The 15665-nt window shown below is 42.1% G+C and overlaps 1 protein-coding gene across 2 annotated transcripts in view; it reads right to left on the bottom strand.

Moving 5' to 3' along the window:
- Nucleotides 1-14380, bottom strand: part of CDH20 (cadherin 20) — a 206940-nt gene extending 192560 nt beyond the window's left edge. For both annotated transcript variants that reach the window (XM_070420392.1, XM_070420391.1), the window contains exon 1: nt 14276-14380. The gene's annotated coding sequence lies outside the window, so the exon portion shown is untranslated. The remainder of the gene's footprint in view (nt 1-14275) is intronic.
- Nucleotides 14381-15665: the final 1285 nt, after the last annotated feature.

Raw genomic sequence — 15665 nt, 5'->3', positions numbered from 1 at the left:
TTAGAGATGATACTGTTTGAGTATGTTCTGATTCTCAGTACAGAACCTCTACATGCTGAATTTGTATATATCCATGGAAAAATAATCGTCACTGTACTGTGAGGAATGAATCTCTAAAAAGTGCATGTTAATGACAGTGAAGAGGGCATACTTCTTTACATGGCAAAAACAGTGGAGTCATTATGGAATCTGTAGGAAACTTTCATTAAAGACTCAAGTTCCTTCTAAATTAGCCTGTTTCTACCATGTCTCATATTCATGTATCTCACCCTTGGAAGGCATATTCAGAGAATAACTGTGCTTTAGGTTCAACCTGTAAATGAGTAATTCAAACTGCTAACCGTTAACAAATTTCTCTAGTTTTTTCCCAGGAAAAAGACAAACTCCAGGACCTAAATCCACCCATTCACTTTGGATTTGGGTTGGATTTGTTAGGAGGAGGCTGACGATGAAGGTCACACAGAAGATCTTTTAGCTGGTAGGGCACAGAGAACAGATTTACCAAAATGCCACCTGGTGCCTGTGCTTCAGAGATGGAGAGGATGGTTAGTTGTCCTGGTAATCTCAGTGTTCCTCCCAGCTACTCACAAAGAGTATACATTGCAGCCCCTGCAGTCTTCCACTGTTAAAGCACAGCCCATGTGCCATTTAAAAATACATTTTCTTTACCTAACACATCACAAAGCTACACTTAGTTTCCAAGAAGTAAACTGTAAATATAGTTATTCATATTTTTAAAAAACTGACAACTTTTCCACATAGTTCTGCCGACTGCTCCCTCCCAACACCCTTCTTAGCTTTCCATTTTCCTTTCTTAGCTCTGGCTGTGCTCTCAGGCCCTTCACTCACCACCTTTGCAGCCCCTGCTTTCCCAAAATGGCAGGGACCATCTGGAGTTCTCATCTTTCTGTGGCTGTGTCGGTCAGATAACACACTGCTGGAGATGTGGACTTAGAACATTCCAGCATTGAACTGGCACAGTGGAATGTTTCAGGGGTGTTATAAAGCACCAGGCTATTGATGTCGATGAACCCCCACCATTCAGAGAGGGGAGCTCTGTGCCATTGAGAAGAGGCACATCCTGTCTCTGCTTTGAAGAAGTTGTGACTCAGTTAGGAGATGGTGGAGAGAAAATATCCACCTGGTGAAAACACCATGCAACATGGTGCACAAATGTGTTTGAGTCCAGGGGAGAACAACAGAGTCTTGGGGGTGGGCAAAGAAATCTATGGCCAATTGAGGTCTCACTCAGGAAGAGAAGTTTTGAGCCATCTCTGGGAGAAAAAAAATCAGAGATAGTTAGAAAGAAAGGTGGTTTCCTCCAAAAGGTGGGGGTAACATGAGCAAGGCCGTGGCAGGAACAGTTCCCAAGACTGAGAGTAAGAAAGTGACTATTTTTGGCACGGAAAGTCATACTCTTATTTTAAAACATTTGTTGAGACTTAAAATGTTCCAGTGGACCAAAGAAATAATGTGAAATCAGTTGTAGCCAGGAGAAGGGTTATTGGCATTTGGCACTGAAGACATAAAATAGCACATTTAAAACTTTACAAAGGCAAGGCTCCAAACACCTAGGGTCTTTTTTATTGTATAGTCAGCAACTAATGAATCTATATTGGGTTCTGTAATGCATAGAACACTGGAGGGAGGACAATTGTAATAATTGGCCAAAAATATATCACGACTGTTAAGAAAACATTAGCAACCTGGAAAGGAAGAAGAGTGCTTTTTCTATGAATTTCTCAAAGTCTCTGAAGAGCTACATAGGGAGTTTCCCCTTCAAAATTATATTGAGAAAACTCTAGATTATCCTGGAGGAAGGCCATGTGAGGGCGAGGGGTAGAGGAAAGATAAGCCATAATGTGGCTGCTCCAAGGAAAATCATTATTTCAAGTTTACTGACAGCATCTCATCTCCTTAATTATGGCTTTTTGACAGCTATTCACTTTACATGCATAGAATCCCTTTGAAATAATTCATAATCCAATTTGTCTTGGGCCCATATAAACGTTTAAGAGAGATGGTATTTTTGTTTTTGAGCTGTTGATAGTGGTGAACAGTCTAGGAATTGTTAGACCTGGGGCTGTGTTTCTTGGATTAACTTTCTCAGCACCTCCTCCCATCCCCCATGCCCCATACCCATTCATTTTATTATAAAATCACATGAGCTCTGAGGGGACAGAAGGCAAGAGGACAACTGATAAACTGGCATACCCAGTAGAAAGTAACCAGCTTTGGTCTGGTGAGAATGGCCCATCAGCACCTCAGGACAGCTAGAGAGAAGCTAAGCTAAGAGAGAAGGGGAACAAGACAAGTTTTGGGCATCTGACTTCACTTATAAGACTTTCTTATATTTTTTAAATTTGAAATGCTACATCCCTAGGCTTACCTGTATTCAAGTTAAAGGCCAGAAACACTTCCCTATTCAGCTTTCAATGACTTTGGGTCATTTATAATTTTACATAATCCTGACCTCTTCTCTCAATTAGTATAATGATCATAGAATTAAATTTTGCAGTTAACCTCATATCTAGATAGATTTTTTTTGGCCAAGCCTCAAAGAGAAATGTATGTGTCAAACTTGCATTTTATTTTGTATTTTTGTGTTCCTTGAAAAATTCTACTTATATTCACGAATAAACAATACTTGTCAGAAGCTATGCTTTTCAATTTTAAAAAAACAACAACACATTTTTCCTGGGCTCCTTCCATAAATTGTTTATTGTTTAATATGGTTGTGACTTTTCAATGCAGTTACTTATTTTTGATGCCTTCAATTTGGCTTAAATATTCTTTTACCCAGCACGAAAGGTATGAAAGTTTCCCTTTTATCTCAAAGATGCAATACGTATCTTTCATAGGACATAAATAATGGTGGTTTGGAATGGGGAAGGGAAGGTAACAGATCTCTTTGCTTAAAGGCTGCATATCATAATGAAATGAGCTTTTAATAATGACATATTTCCTCTCTACCCTTACACTAAATAAGGCCATGCCTTAGTGGTCATTCATTTTCTCCTCTATACTTTATTTAGTCCTCCCCCAGTTATTCATATCCCTTACCCAGTGACTTCTAAAGGTGGCATTACAAGGCCAGCTACACTTTTCAGAACTATGATTGAGCGTAGAAATTGATGTCACATGGCTTTTGACGCCCACACTGATTCAAGGAAATTCAAGGTCAGGTACTACAGCAGCACATGCTTGTGTGGTCCACTCCTCAATACTCATAGGATCTTTCTTTCTCAGGTCAATTCCTAATTTATTCTGTCCAAATCCTCCTAATAACCTATCAGATCCTACATTCTGGGTAGCTCATACATGATTAAAGGTGTGCTTTTCCTGGTCTCACACTCTATGCTTCTTGGAGTTGTAGGGAAGTTTGCTGTGACATGTTCATTTAGGAGATGTCTTGGTTCTTGATTTAGAGTATTTCCCACCATAAAGTATACCGAGAATGCTCTTTTTAAAAATGTTTCCCCTATGGAATAATGTAAAAATGGGAAATCTGTGAATAAAACATCAGTGTGCTGATCTCCATTCCACTTCATAAAGTCAGATAAACGTCTTAAGCCACAATTTTGCATGGTGGAATGGTACCCTGATGAGCAAATGTTATGGTAAGATGCTCAGCAAGGAAGTTATATTAGACATGTGCCTGGGTGGGCGGGAAAAATGGCACAAGACTATTTCATTAGCAGTAGATGGTCCCCGTCATCGACAGATAAAGAACAGGCTTTTTGGCCAAGTCTTTGCCTTTTGGCAAAACAGTTGCTTGCAGAGAGCTGCATAGGATGCCTTTTAAATCCTCTGATAAGTATTTGGGCCCCTCCTACAATGTCCTTGATGCTTTGCATGAATGATAAACATAGAATCATGGCCTTCAGTAAGTGTTGAAGAGCATGTAATACCAGGGCAACATTAAATTTAGAAAGCAAATGCTGAACTGGGTTTTAAGTCCTGTGGACTATTGTCTGGAATGGTGGGAAGGAGGCAGCATTACTGAAAAATAGGAAGTTGCCAGATTAAACTGGTGAAGTTGACATTATTTTCAACTAAATCAGAGTTACCAATAGGCTGAATCCAGGGCTCTCTGGCGGAATGGTTTAGAGCTTTTCAGTGTCTTTTTGGCACTGAAATAATAGAGGCAGAGAAAATAATTTAAAAAATCAGTTTGGTTTTATGAAATATCCATCAAGATAATCATAAAAGAGAAGATAATCCAATAAGAGAATCCTGATAAGAAGAGAGCACATGTCTAATGATATAATTGTCTAAAAAAATGTGACCATTAGGATTTACTGAATTTTTGGAAATGAAAATAATCAATCTTGTTTTCACTCTGGCGCCTTCAGCCTGGAGACCTGGGTTCTAGTTCCTTCATTTACAGAATAGTGTCTGAAATGTCATTACTAATCTTTCTTCTGTAGACTTACAGAACCCCACAAACCTCTAAAACCCCCATTTGGCTCATTTACTTAAAGTTAAATCATAGGAATTTGCACTGTTTGAAGGGAGTGGAAATAGAAAACCACAAATAATTTTTTAAATGATGCATTTTAAAACATCACTTGGAAGATGTTTGGGGTATTTGCAATTAAATAGCTGTAGGTGTCAAATTCTAGAAATCGCCAACGTTCTGAACAGAAGCATGTACCCCTGCTGAAGGTTAAGGCGGTATGCTGTAGTAGTTATGACATAGACTTGGCAACTTTGTACTGACCCAGGTCTAAGCAACAAGGCTGGAATTACTAGCTGTGTGATCTTACACAAGGTACTTAACTTCTCTGTGACTGAGTTTCCTCACTTACAAAATGGTGATGACACCGCTTCCTATTTCATGTTTTTTTCCTCAGGAATATATGGAATAAGGTTGGTGAAGTGCTTTACACAGTACTTGGCACAGAGCAAGTGGTTCTTATTCTGTATGGCACATGATAAGAACTCCTTTCCTGCTTACTTAGTTTACCCCTATGACTCTGAATATGTGGGTTAGAAAAACATAGATCCTGCTTTTATTAACAGAACTACACAGAGTAGTTACAAGGTCAGTGCTAGCCTATAAGGAAGCTTTCACATACACGAGGACTAGAAAGCATCCGAAGAACCTCTGGTACCCCCCCCCCCCCCACCTGTTTTGGCTCTGCTTCTCATAGGCCAGTCATCTGCATGTTCCTCTCTGATGTCCAAGAGCTCACTACTCCTCAGGGGAGCCTGCTCCAATGTAGGACAATTCATCATATGGAAAGAAGCTCATTATTATTCTGGCGTAAATTTTGCTCTGTTGTAGCTTCCATTCAGGGGCCCTGGTTCAGTTCTCCATGGCAATGCATACTTAATTTAATTTCTATTTCACATAGAGATATTCCAGATACTTGAAGGTGACTGTTATGGTCTCTCCAAGTCTTTGCCATGTTAGGTTTGCCATTTTGAAAACCTTCTACCATTTCTCTCATATAACATATTTTTGAGCCCCTCAGAGGCCAGCAGGTGCTATATTTTTCAGACACAACTTTGGTAGAGCACAGTGAGTGGACAGAATGAGACATCTCAGATGTGCCTCGACCAAGACAGAGCAAGGCCAGGACTGACTCATCCCTGAAAAGAGTGGCGATCAAGAGGCCTGGGTCGCAGTGCCAGCTCTGCCTTTCCTTGGCCAAGGGCCTTGGCATGCCACTCAACCTCCACATGATTTGTTGTTCTCTCTGGCATTTGTTCATGTTAAATTTCCACTTGTTACATCTACCCCATCCTAGCAGCTTTTTTTCATCCTATTTCCTCACCTAATGTATTATCTATTCCTTCTGGTTTCATTATATTTATAAATATGATTGGTGAACCATCATGTGCACATCCATACCACTAATGAAAGCAAAATGTAATAATGTCAAGTCCAAACAGAGGCCTACACATTTGAATTGATACAAGCAAGCTCTGTTCTGGGTTAACTATGATTTCATTCACTTATAAAGAAGTGTTTATTGATCACTGACAATGTGCTAGGCATGACCTTTGGTTCAAGGGATGTAAAAATGAACAAGAGAATTCCCATCTCTTCTCCCAGGACCTGGAGTCCAGTAGACAGTCTATTACTTGGCATTTGGGGCACCGTGATTAAAAAACTTTTTAGCCATTGTATCAGTCTTTGTTGGTATAAATAAATAATCACAGAACTCAATCACTCAGTTTGGGCTCCAAAGGAAATGAGTTTAACAGGAAAAGACCTGATATTAATGAAGGCATGTTCACTTAATTTTTTCTCCCAAAATTTTGTCTAATCTTTTTTTTAATCAGCTGTAATGTGGCTAACATAACTATGAGAATTGTCTGTTTTATACTTTGAAAAATGGATGACCTATCCTTAAATTGAAAATAAAATGTGTGTTTTAATAAGCAATATATGGGGGTTAAACTTGGCTCTATGGCAGTGGTTCTTGATCAGGAGTAATTTTGCTCCCCAGGAGAAATATGAAAATGTCTGGAGACTTTTTTTGGTGATCAAAGCTGAGAGGATGCTACTGGCATCTTGTGGGTAGAGACCAGGTATCCTACAATATGCAGGACAGTTCCTTTCCCACCCTTCCAATGAAGAGTTAAGAATTGTCTGGGCCCAAATGTCAGTAGTGCCGAGATTAAGAAGCCGTGCTCTGGGGAGGCAGTGTGACTACCTGGTTAGGAGTACAGATATGGGACCTGGACAGGTCTGGGTTTGAAATCTGTCCATGCGACTGCTTCACCTGTGCTTCAGTTGCTGCATCTGCGAAATGAAGATGGTAACAATGCTGACTTCACAGAGAGGATCAATGAGGTTGTGCCTGTGATGCATGCAGCACAATATCTGGCACAGGCAGGGTTAAATAAAAGGGCAGTTATTTTTATTGTTCTGTTTGCTTTCTCTCTAAATGCTACACATTTTAATTGACACAAGCAAGCTATATACTAGTACATGTATCCAAAGAAATGGACAGCACTTCTCTATCATGGAGAAATCTGTTGTTTTCCTGTGTTTAAAGAGCACCCCATCAGCAATTTGATATCCAAATGCTCACCAGCCCCTGTGCTTAGCTGCCTGAGTATTCCACTGAGATGCTGAATTGCCAAGTGGATTAATTTTTTAAATGGCTACTTGAGGATTTTGTTTCCAAATGCAAGTATGCCTCACATTTTTAGACTGAAATAAATGTTTCCGATATTATGGAGGTGAGAATATAGACTAAGGGTAAAGCTAGATATAACTATCACATTTCAAAACTATAACATTAATGAAGATGTCCTTTGATTGCTAGATACTATTTTATTTCAATATAATTTATAGTGATAATAATGCAAGCATACTAAGTGATACATGATAGTTATTTATAAGACTAGAGGCCCGGTGCATGAAAGGGTCCCTAGGCCTGGCTGGGGCCTGCCTTCCAGCTGCTGGCCAGGGTCTTCCTTCATTCCGCGCCACCCCCTGGTGGTCAGCGCACATCATAGAGAGCGATCAGTCTTCCAGTCGAACTCCCGCGGGGACAATTTGCTTATTAGGTTTTTATATACATAGATGAGCATCATTGGGAGTTCTTGCCAATTTGTGCAAAGTATGGGCACACATTTAGATTCTTATTTATTATAAAAAAAGCTTACAAGACACATGCTCCCAAGTGTGGCTTCTTTCAGTGATGTGATGATGGTACTGTTTCAAATTCATACTCCAGATGAGCCCTGGGTGCAGGGAATCAAGAGATTTGAAAAAGTGCTACTGGGGCTTGTATTGTTTCCAGAAAGTGAAGAGGTAAGGGAAGTCCGTGGGCTTGTGTTATAGGTGGGCACAGAGATGACTGTAATATCTACTTGGTTTTCCCCCCTGACCTTAAAAGATGGTAGGTAGGTGATACTGCCCACTCTCCATGTCTAGTCAAAAAAGATCTTAAATGCAAAGATTTGAGCATCTGTTTTGATACTCTTATTAGAGTCCTAATAATCTTTCAAATTTAAAAACATGTATTTGGTTTCTTTTAGAAATTACTGCTAAATGAAATGTCTTTAGCCAATTTCTAATTAAATTGCTGAATGAAATTACTTTGGTTGGTTTAAAAGGTTGGTTTAAAAACAAATTATAAGTCCTTGATTGTTCATAATATCTACAAATTAAACCAAATTAGGACTTGGTAAGGATTCTATGATATTGACTTTATGAAGTGAAACAAAGTAAAATGCATCCTATATAATAAAAGCCTAATATGCAAATTGACCAAACTGCGGAACGAGCAGCAGCACGACTGGTCGTGATGGTGTGCACTGGCCACCAGGGGGCAGACGCTTAACGCAGGAGCTGTCCCCTGGTGGTCAGTGTGCTCCCACAGGGGGAGCACTGCTCAGCCAGAAGCTGAGCTCACAGCTGGTGAGCGCAGCAGCGGTGGCGGGAGCCTCTCCCGCCTCCATGGCAGCATTAAAGAGCAGCGAGCCGAGCATAAGTAGCAGCGAGCAGGTAGGCGGACATCCCCTGAGGGATCCTGGACTGCAAGAGGGCACAGGCCAGGCTAAGGGACTCCCCAGCCAGTGTATGAATTTCATGCACCGGGCCTCTAGTATGATATAAAATGTACATTATTCTTTCAATAAAACATCATATACAATAACTTTAGCTACAGAATTTTATAAGTGCATTTAAGTATTTAAACTCAGTTACACACTTAAAATGTATATCCATCAATTTGCATAAGCTACTATTTAATAAACCGTACTTTAATTTATTGCTGGAAAGTGGAAACCAAAGTTTGGTTCCATCCAAAATTATCAGCCAGAGAACAAGAGTCCTGTACTGCCCATTCTGCCATGCTATTTAACCACAACTCAACTTGAATCCTAGTAAACCACTCTCTCTGGGTACAAGGGGTAACTGAATCTTCATGCTAATTCTATCCTGGTTTTCTCTTAACTGCTAGCCCCCAACTATGCCAATAAATTACACTATGTACTGTTCACTAGGAAAACACTAAGACTACCTTGTTCATTCAAATAAGGTCAGACCTAAAAGAAAGAAAAAAGTCAGGCTGATGATTTATCTAGAGGCATTTTAGTTCCTTATGAGCCCCTGGTTTTTTTTATTTTTGGTGAAAGGTTCACATAGCTTATTTTAGTTATAAATCGGGAGCAGGGGTAGATAGGTGTAAGTGTACTGGGCATAGGTAATTTCATATTAGTGTTAGGTTTCTGTTTTCCTGGCAGATGTTGGACACAGTGTTTCAGATTGTGGTTGGGCTTGACCAGTTTCCATATGTCAAATAAACTTCTTTGACAACCAGATGTGGCCATTGCCATGATATGAAATTATTATTTTATTAATTATGTTTACTCAACATGGTCATGATATTAATGAGAATAAAGTCTAAATTTTTTATTAGTTTGTGAAACATTCTTACATATAGCAACAAGATCCCCATTTCAGGCAGTGCTGGTCATGTCTTTGATATTTGTACTTTTCATGGTATTTTACATGACTAGCTCTTACTGCTTTGGAAGAAAAAAATGAGTGGTACCATTATAACTTAGCATTTTCTTTAAAAAGATCCACAGTTTATAGCTTTCCTTACTCCTTTATTGTAGTTATTCACTGATGTATTTCCATACCAAATGTGCTCTCTTTTATGATTCCTTAAGCTTAAAAAATATTGCATATACCTTGAGGGGAATTGGATCATTTCTATTTCGCATTGCACTTGAATAATGCTTTGAGTTGAATACTCTGAGGGTTCTAAAATTAAGTTAATCCATATGTAATTAGGAATGTTCTTAACTAGACAGTCTTGGTTAGCAGGAGATTGGCAGGTTATTCTCAAAGTCTAGCAAACCATAAATAGCAATTAAATGAGAAAAGGCTAAATTTCTCTTGAAAACGTGTTGTTGTCATAACTTAATATGGCAACATGATTTTCTATTTTTAATTGTTGTAGACTATTTGTAAGATAGAATTTTGCCTTCTGAAAGCTTGATAGTTCTATAATTTTGTACCACTTATGCTTTTTAGCACTTGAGTAAGTATTTTGCCTTTGCTAGCCCCTTTGATTTACGATGAATAAAATAAACTAAAGGTTAGTAAAGATAGTTTTGTACTTACTAAATACATTGAGACAAAATGAATATCCTGGAGAAACTAAGTATTTCTCTTTTGAGACTTTGTGTAATTTATTATGCCTTTAAAAAATAACATAGTACTTTTATTCCCAGTACAGTTATACTTAACTTTGACAGTAAAAGGTGTTCCTTTTTTAATGCAAAGAATGAAAACTTTGCTCCATACTCCATGTCAATATTGGGATTCAGGGAGGATTTGAACGTGCTAAATTCATGATTCTGTCCCCTCCTGAGATGCTATGTACTTAATGCGCTCTGTAGTCTCTTACCTGTTTCTCCATTTGCACAAGTCATTTCAGAAGGTATTTATGACAGTGACATCTTTTAGTAAATAACAGTAAGTTATAGTCTACTGTGTACAATAACTGTAGATGCTCAGCTGCTTAAAATTACCTTTATCACTTAAAATACATTTTCTTTTATCTCCTAATTAGCGTGAAAATATAGAGGAGGTTATTTCTTCAATTAAATGTGCAAGATTAATCACTAGGCAATTTATTTCACATTATAAAATAATTAAATGTAAAAAATGGAGTATTTACTTATTTACCCCTACATGCCTGTGAAAAAAGTGTTGGAAAAGTGCAAAAATATAGTTCTATTTGAAAATATTTTTATTGAGCCAACACTAAGGCTTGCACCTAACTGGAATCTATTAATTAATACCAGAACTACCTAAGCCATTCATTCTTACTATAGTTTCCCATGCTGTTTTAGAAAATGAGAAATTTTTCCATATTCAGAGTAGAGCCTGGGGGCAGGGGTGGCAGCAATGGGTCTAGCTCTTCAGTGTTTTGGGAACAGAGATAAGTTTTTTTTTTTTTTTAAACTAACAGGATTTTCCGAAGTACCATCAAAGTGAAGCAAGTGAAGAGAGAGGTGGTGTGTTACTTTCCTGCTTTGCCCTTGCTCTTATTTTCGCTGCTCTGCACTCCTGATTGCAACACCACCAGATCAGAATGAACAATTAACTGTCTAATTATTCCAGTCACACCAGCCCACAATGAAATCTTTATTCCGTGTTTACAGCAATCTTTGGCAGAGGCTGTCTTGCTGTTTCTAAACTAAGAAGAACTGCCCTTTGGCTCCTCTCAGCATCAGCTGCCTTGGTTTCAGCCTTGGATGCCAATAATCAGACTGCTTTTTCTTCCAAAGTAGACATTTTTTTTTTTAGGGTGAAAAGACCTATTCTCATCACCCCCCATATATTCTGGCTGATTTATGTTCTAGCCACTGCAGCTCTTCCTTCCGTATCTCTTTACATTTTTCCTCTGTCCATAGAACACCACCAGGCAAACCCCCATTCTAAGTCTAAAACTGGAAAAAATGCTTAACCAAACAGTGCTCACTACTATGAAGGAAAGAAAAATACAACTACTGGTTTATGGGGAGAGGGAAGTCAAGGAAATCCCTCCTGCTTTTCTAAACTGCTAATTTTCTAGCTCAAATGGCATTCAATGACTTCTCCACCAGGGGAAAACGTATTCACTTTTCAGTGGTTCTCTTGATTACTTCCAACTATTTACTTAAATTCACCAATAGCTGCATGTCTTTGGGAAGCTTCAGAGGTTGAGGAATATTTACAAATATATAAGGGGCTGAAAGAGTACCTCTGAATCTCTTTGAAATGACAAGGGAGAGCTATTGCAGTGTACAGGCAGGGCCAGAGAAGTTAACACCAACCCAAAGATAAGATGCAGGCAATGCCTTTACCAAAGGGAAGAGGGAAAAACACCTGGGTTGGCCCTTTTTGAACCATCTGATAGAGTCCCCTCTCTGGACCTGAGAGCAGATGGTAGCCAATGCTGGGTCTCATTGCTCAACCGTCTTTTCCAGAAGAACATTTTCCTGTTTTGCAGGGATGATGGCATCTTTGTTCCCATACTGGTCTCCAAACCCTCTGTGACGGTTCCCCTAACAACCGATGCTCAGCTCTCAGCTCCCAGCACTTACCACATTCACACTGCTGATCCTGTGAGAAGTGGGTCATAAAATTTTACAGGGGAGAAAGGTAGAAGGGGGCGGTTCAGTAGTATAAACACTGATTAAATTCCTGGGCAACTCGCCCCAAATGAAAGATAATTTTTTCTACAAGTATGCACAAGCATGTCAAGAATGCTAAGTCATTTTTATGTGTGTATTTCTCCATTTTAATTTCACACTGCCACATGGCACACATGCTAAAAATGTATCGATCTCCTTAACGTGCAGTGTAGCAAACTTTTCACAAAACTTTAAAAATGCATATTTTATGGACTGTCCTTTCCCAGGATGCTCAAAGCATTTTGGGGATACAAAATGACAACTATCCTATTAGGAAGGCATGGCTATGGGTGCACTAGCAAACAGGGAAAATCCGCACTGGGAAGGAAAGGTTATACCAAAGTCAGTGGCAACAGCCTACCCAGACTCTGAGATCTTGGTTCCAATTCATACTACTTTCTGCTTGCTCTTCATTTGTCTCTCTGACAGGAAGGGATGTGGCCAGCAAGGAGGTTTAACCTCATCTCCCATACTGGTTTAACTCGGACACCATTCTCCCACACTCCTGCCCTATTTTCTGAGTCATCAGCCGGCCAAGCCTGTTCCATGGAGGAGCTCTAACCAGGGGCCAGGCCAAGAGGAGGCAGCCGCAGGTGCCCTTGTGGCTGCCTCCAGTGTTGGGAACTGAAGCCTGCCCCTGCCAAGTAACATGCCCAGTGAGACTGTGAGGGTCACACTAAGAGAAAAATTAATTTCCAGACAGTATAATACACAAGAGGAAAAAGCTGGGTCAAGCATGGGGTTCCAGACTGGCAGTGCCTTCAGGGTTCCACTGCCAGATGATGCAGAGAAAGGTAATCAGATAGACATTAATATTCATTTGTGGCCTTGGTGCAAGCACATTACACAGTTGTGACTTTTTCCTGCTTTCACTGTTCTTAGGTAGATCCAGTTCCTTAGCTGGATCCCTGACACTGCCACATCTCTGTGGGGTAATTTTCTTTGGTGGGGAAGATCCATCAGGAACCAGAGGGTGTCAGGGGACATTTTATTTGGGGAGGGGCAGGCTCAGTTTCCAGGCGAACTATAACAGTCAGAAGACAAAATCCTTCCTGGCATTCGTGCCAATAACAACATCAATAGCGTTAATACTGGTGATAATAATGGCAACAATAATGAAACAGCAAGCTGTGACTCTTTCAGGCGACCAAGCAATCCCCCATTGATCTGCTTCCAGTGCTCTTACTCCCTGCCTGGTCTCCGCAGGAGAAGAAAGGCTCTGGCGCTGCCTCGGGGCTGCCCTCCAGGTTTCAGCCCCCAGCCCGCCCCGAGGTGGATAGCCAGGCAGAGGTCCGGCTTCAGCCTAAGTCCAGCCCACAGTCTCTCCTGTTGCTAAGGGCCAGTTGGGTTTCCGCTGTAGCATTTCCTTTACAAATCTGCAACTTTCACCTCTCACTGACCCCTCACCTCAGTACTTCCGCCCTACCCAGTGCAACTACAATGTGCAAAGCCCAAACAACCCGCACGCAATCCAGCAATTCAGAGCTTTCCCTGGGAGTGTCAAGGCCAGGGGACAGGAAATCCGGGGAGTTAGCGATGTCCGGCAGGTGGTCGGGACACAAGTCATCACCACATTCTTCTCTCTCGGCTGAGCTCGGGTGGGGGTGCTGCTCTAAGCACGACTGCAACCGGACTCACAGGCGCCCGGCGCCTCCCCGAGCCTGGATCTCTAGTCCCCCTTCCCGGGCGCGCATCCCTAAGCGAGGGATGCAGCTGGCCCTCTTCCATGGGCAGCTGGAGGGAGGCGCCGCCCTTGGGGCAAGCGAGAGCGAAGCCCAGCCTAGCGCCCCAGCTTGTCTCCCTACCCCCGCGTGCCCAGCTCCGGCTGCCAGTGCGCGCATCCTCCTTTACCCCGCTGCGCCCCAGCTTCCTTCTCCCAGAGAGCAGTTCCTCAGTCCAGACATCCCTTCACGTCCCCTTCCTCCCAAAGTCCTAGGAAGTCCGATTCCCACCTGCCCGCAGACTCGCTGCGGAGGCAAGTATTTGCGGGGAGAGCGCGTCAGGGAGCAGGACCCCGCGCAGAGCCTGGGATCGACTTCCCCCGAGAGACTGGGTTCCAGCGCCCGGAGCCTGGGGACAGACGCAGGGGCCCGACCCAAGCTCTCCGCTTTACCTGGCACGGCCGGCGACTCTCCGAGGACGTTCGGTCCAGGCTCCTCCAGGGCGGGCGTCCAGCTCACATTGCTGCCAACCCCACAGAGCGACCGGTGTCCTGCTGGGTCCCTTTGCCCCCCGCTCACGGCTCTGCCCCCGTCCCCCCACCCCCACCCCCCTGTCCCCTCCGTCAGAAGTGTCACAGCTTTTCTGCCTCCGGATCTTTTGCAAAGTCTCCGCGTGGTCACCAGGAGTTGGGCGGCAATGCCAGGCGCGCTTACTCCGCGGATGCCCTGCCCCTGCCTTCCCTCGGCCCCCTGCACTGGACACCGCCAGGGAGAAGACCTCTTATTTGTGGTCACCGTCCCCTGAGCGTGGTGCGCAATCCGCTTCCACTCCCTCGCGCCTTCACTAGCCGGAGTGGCTGCCGCCTGCCTGTGCCGCGGGTCCTCATTTCCCTTCTCATGAATATTCTGACAGAGGCTAATGCCGGTGAAAATTGAATTAGCCAATTGGTGCCAGGAATGTGCGCTCCGCTCCTTCCTTCTGAGGAGCTGTCAGAACACCACCAGAGGAAAGCAATTAGCCTCCGATTGGCACCCACTGGTTTAGACCAGTGAGGGGCAAAATGGGTTAATTCTTTAAATGCAGTTTAGATGCGTATTTAAACTCTTCTATTGGCTGAGAGAGTGAGGAAAAGAGGAAATAGGGTAGGCAGACGGAGGGGGGGGGGGGGGGCGGGATGGCATATCTACATCCAAACCCCATTGAAATGGAAGTTGAAGTGACTTATTCTGCATAGATTCTAGATTCTGGAAGAGGCAGTTGATAACAGAAAAAGATAGGCAAACAGGATTAGAAAAGAGGTGAATAGCATCCTAGGTTTAACCTTGACCTTGAGGGTGCAGCGGATGCTAATTTTCAAGAGGAGGAGTGAGTAGAGATCACAGAGGGAGAAGAGAACCTCAATCATTGATCTACCAGTGAGGAGAGGGTCAATGGGGGAACATCTGTCATACTTTCAACAATAAAGATAAATTTTAAAAAAGGATTTATCCAAATGCTCATATTTCCTTCCATTATCATAACAAAACCATAGAGTTTTAAGCCTTTGGATGAAGTAGGGTTGGAGCAGAGGTACCTGAAAGGGCAGAAGTTTCAGAGGAGGAAGCTGAGACTGCCTTGGTGAAGAGCACTTCCCAGTTTACACAATAACTATGACAGAGCCATTCTAGGAGGCGATTCCAACTATAGACCAATTTTCAATATTCTAGGGTCAAATAGGCAAGGTAAACAGGAGGGACAATCTCTCTCTTGTCTCCTGCCCTACAGTGTCAACTTCTTCAGTTACTGATTACATCTTGGCTTTAGCCAGTTGGTAGAGAGGAACTCTGCCCAGTTCTGCATCC

This window comes from Myotis yumanensis, unplaced genomic scaffold (assembly GCF_028538775.1).
Source record: "Myotis yumanensis isolate MYYU_CA2020_CCGP unplaced genomic scaffold, mMyoYum1.0.hap1 SCAF_7, whole genome shotgun sequence".
NCBI lineage: Eukaryota > Metazoa > Chordata > Mammalia > Chiroptera > Vespertilionidae > Myotis > Myotis yumanensis.
Note: the sequence above shows the minus strand (reverse complement) of the source record. Positions and strands in the feature narration are given on the sequence as shown.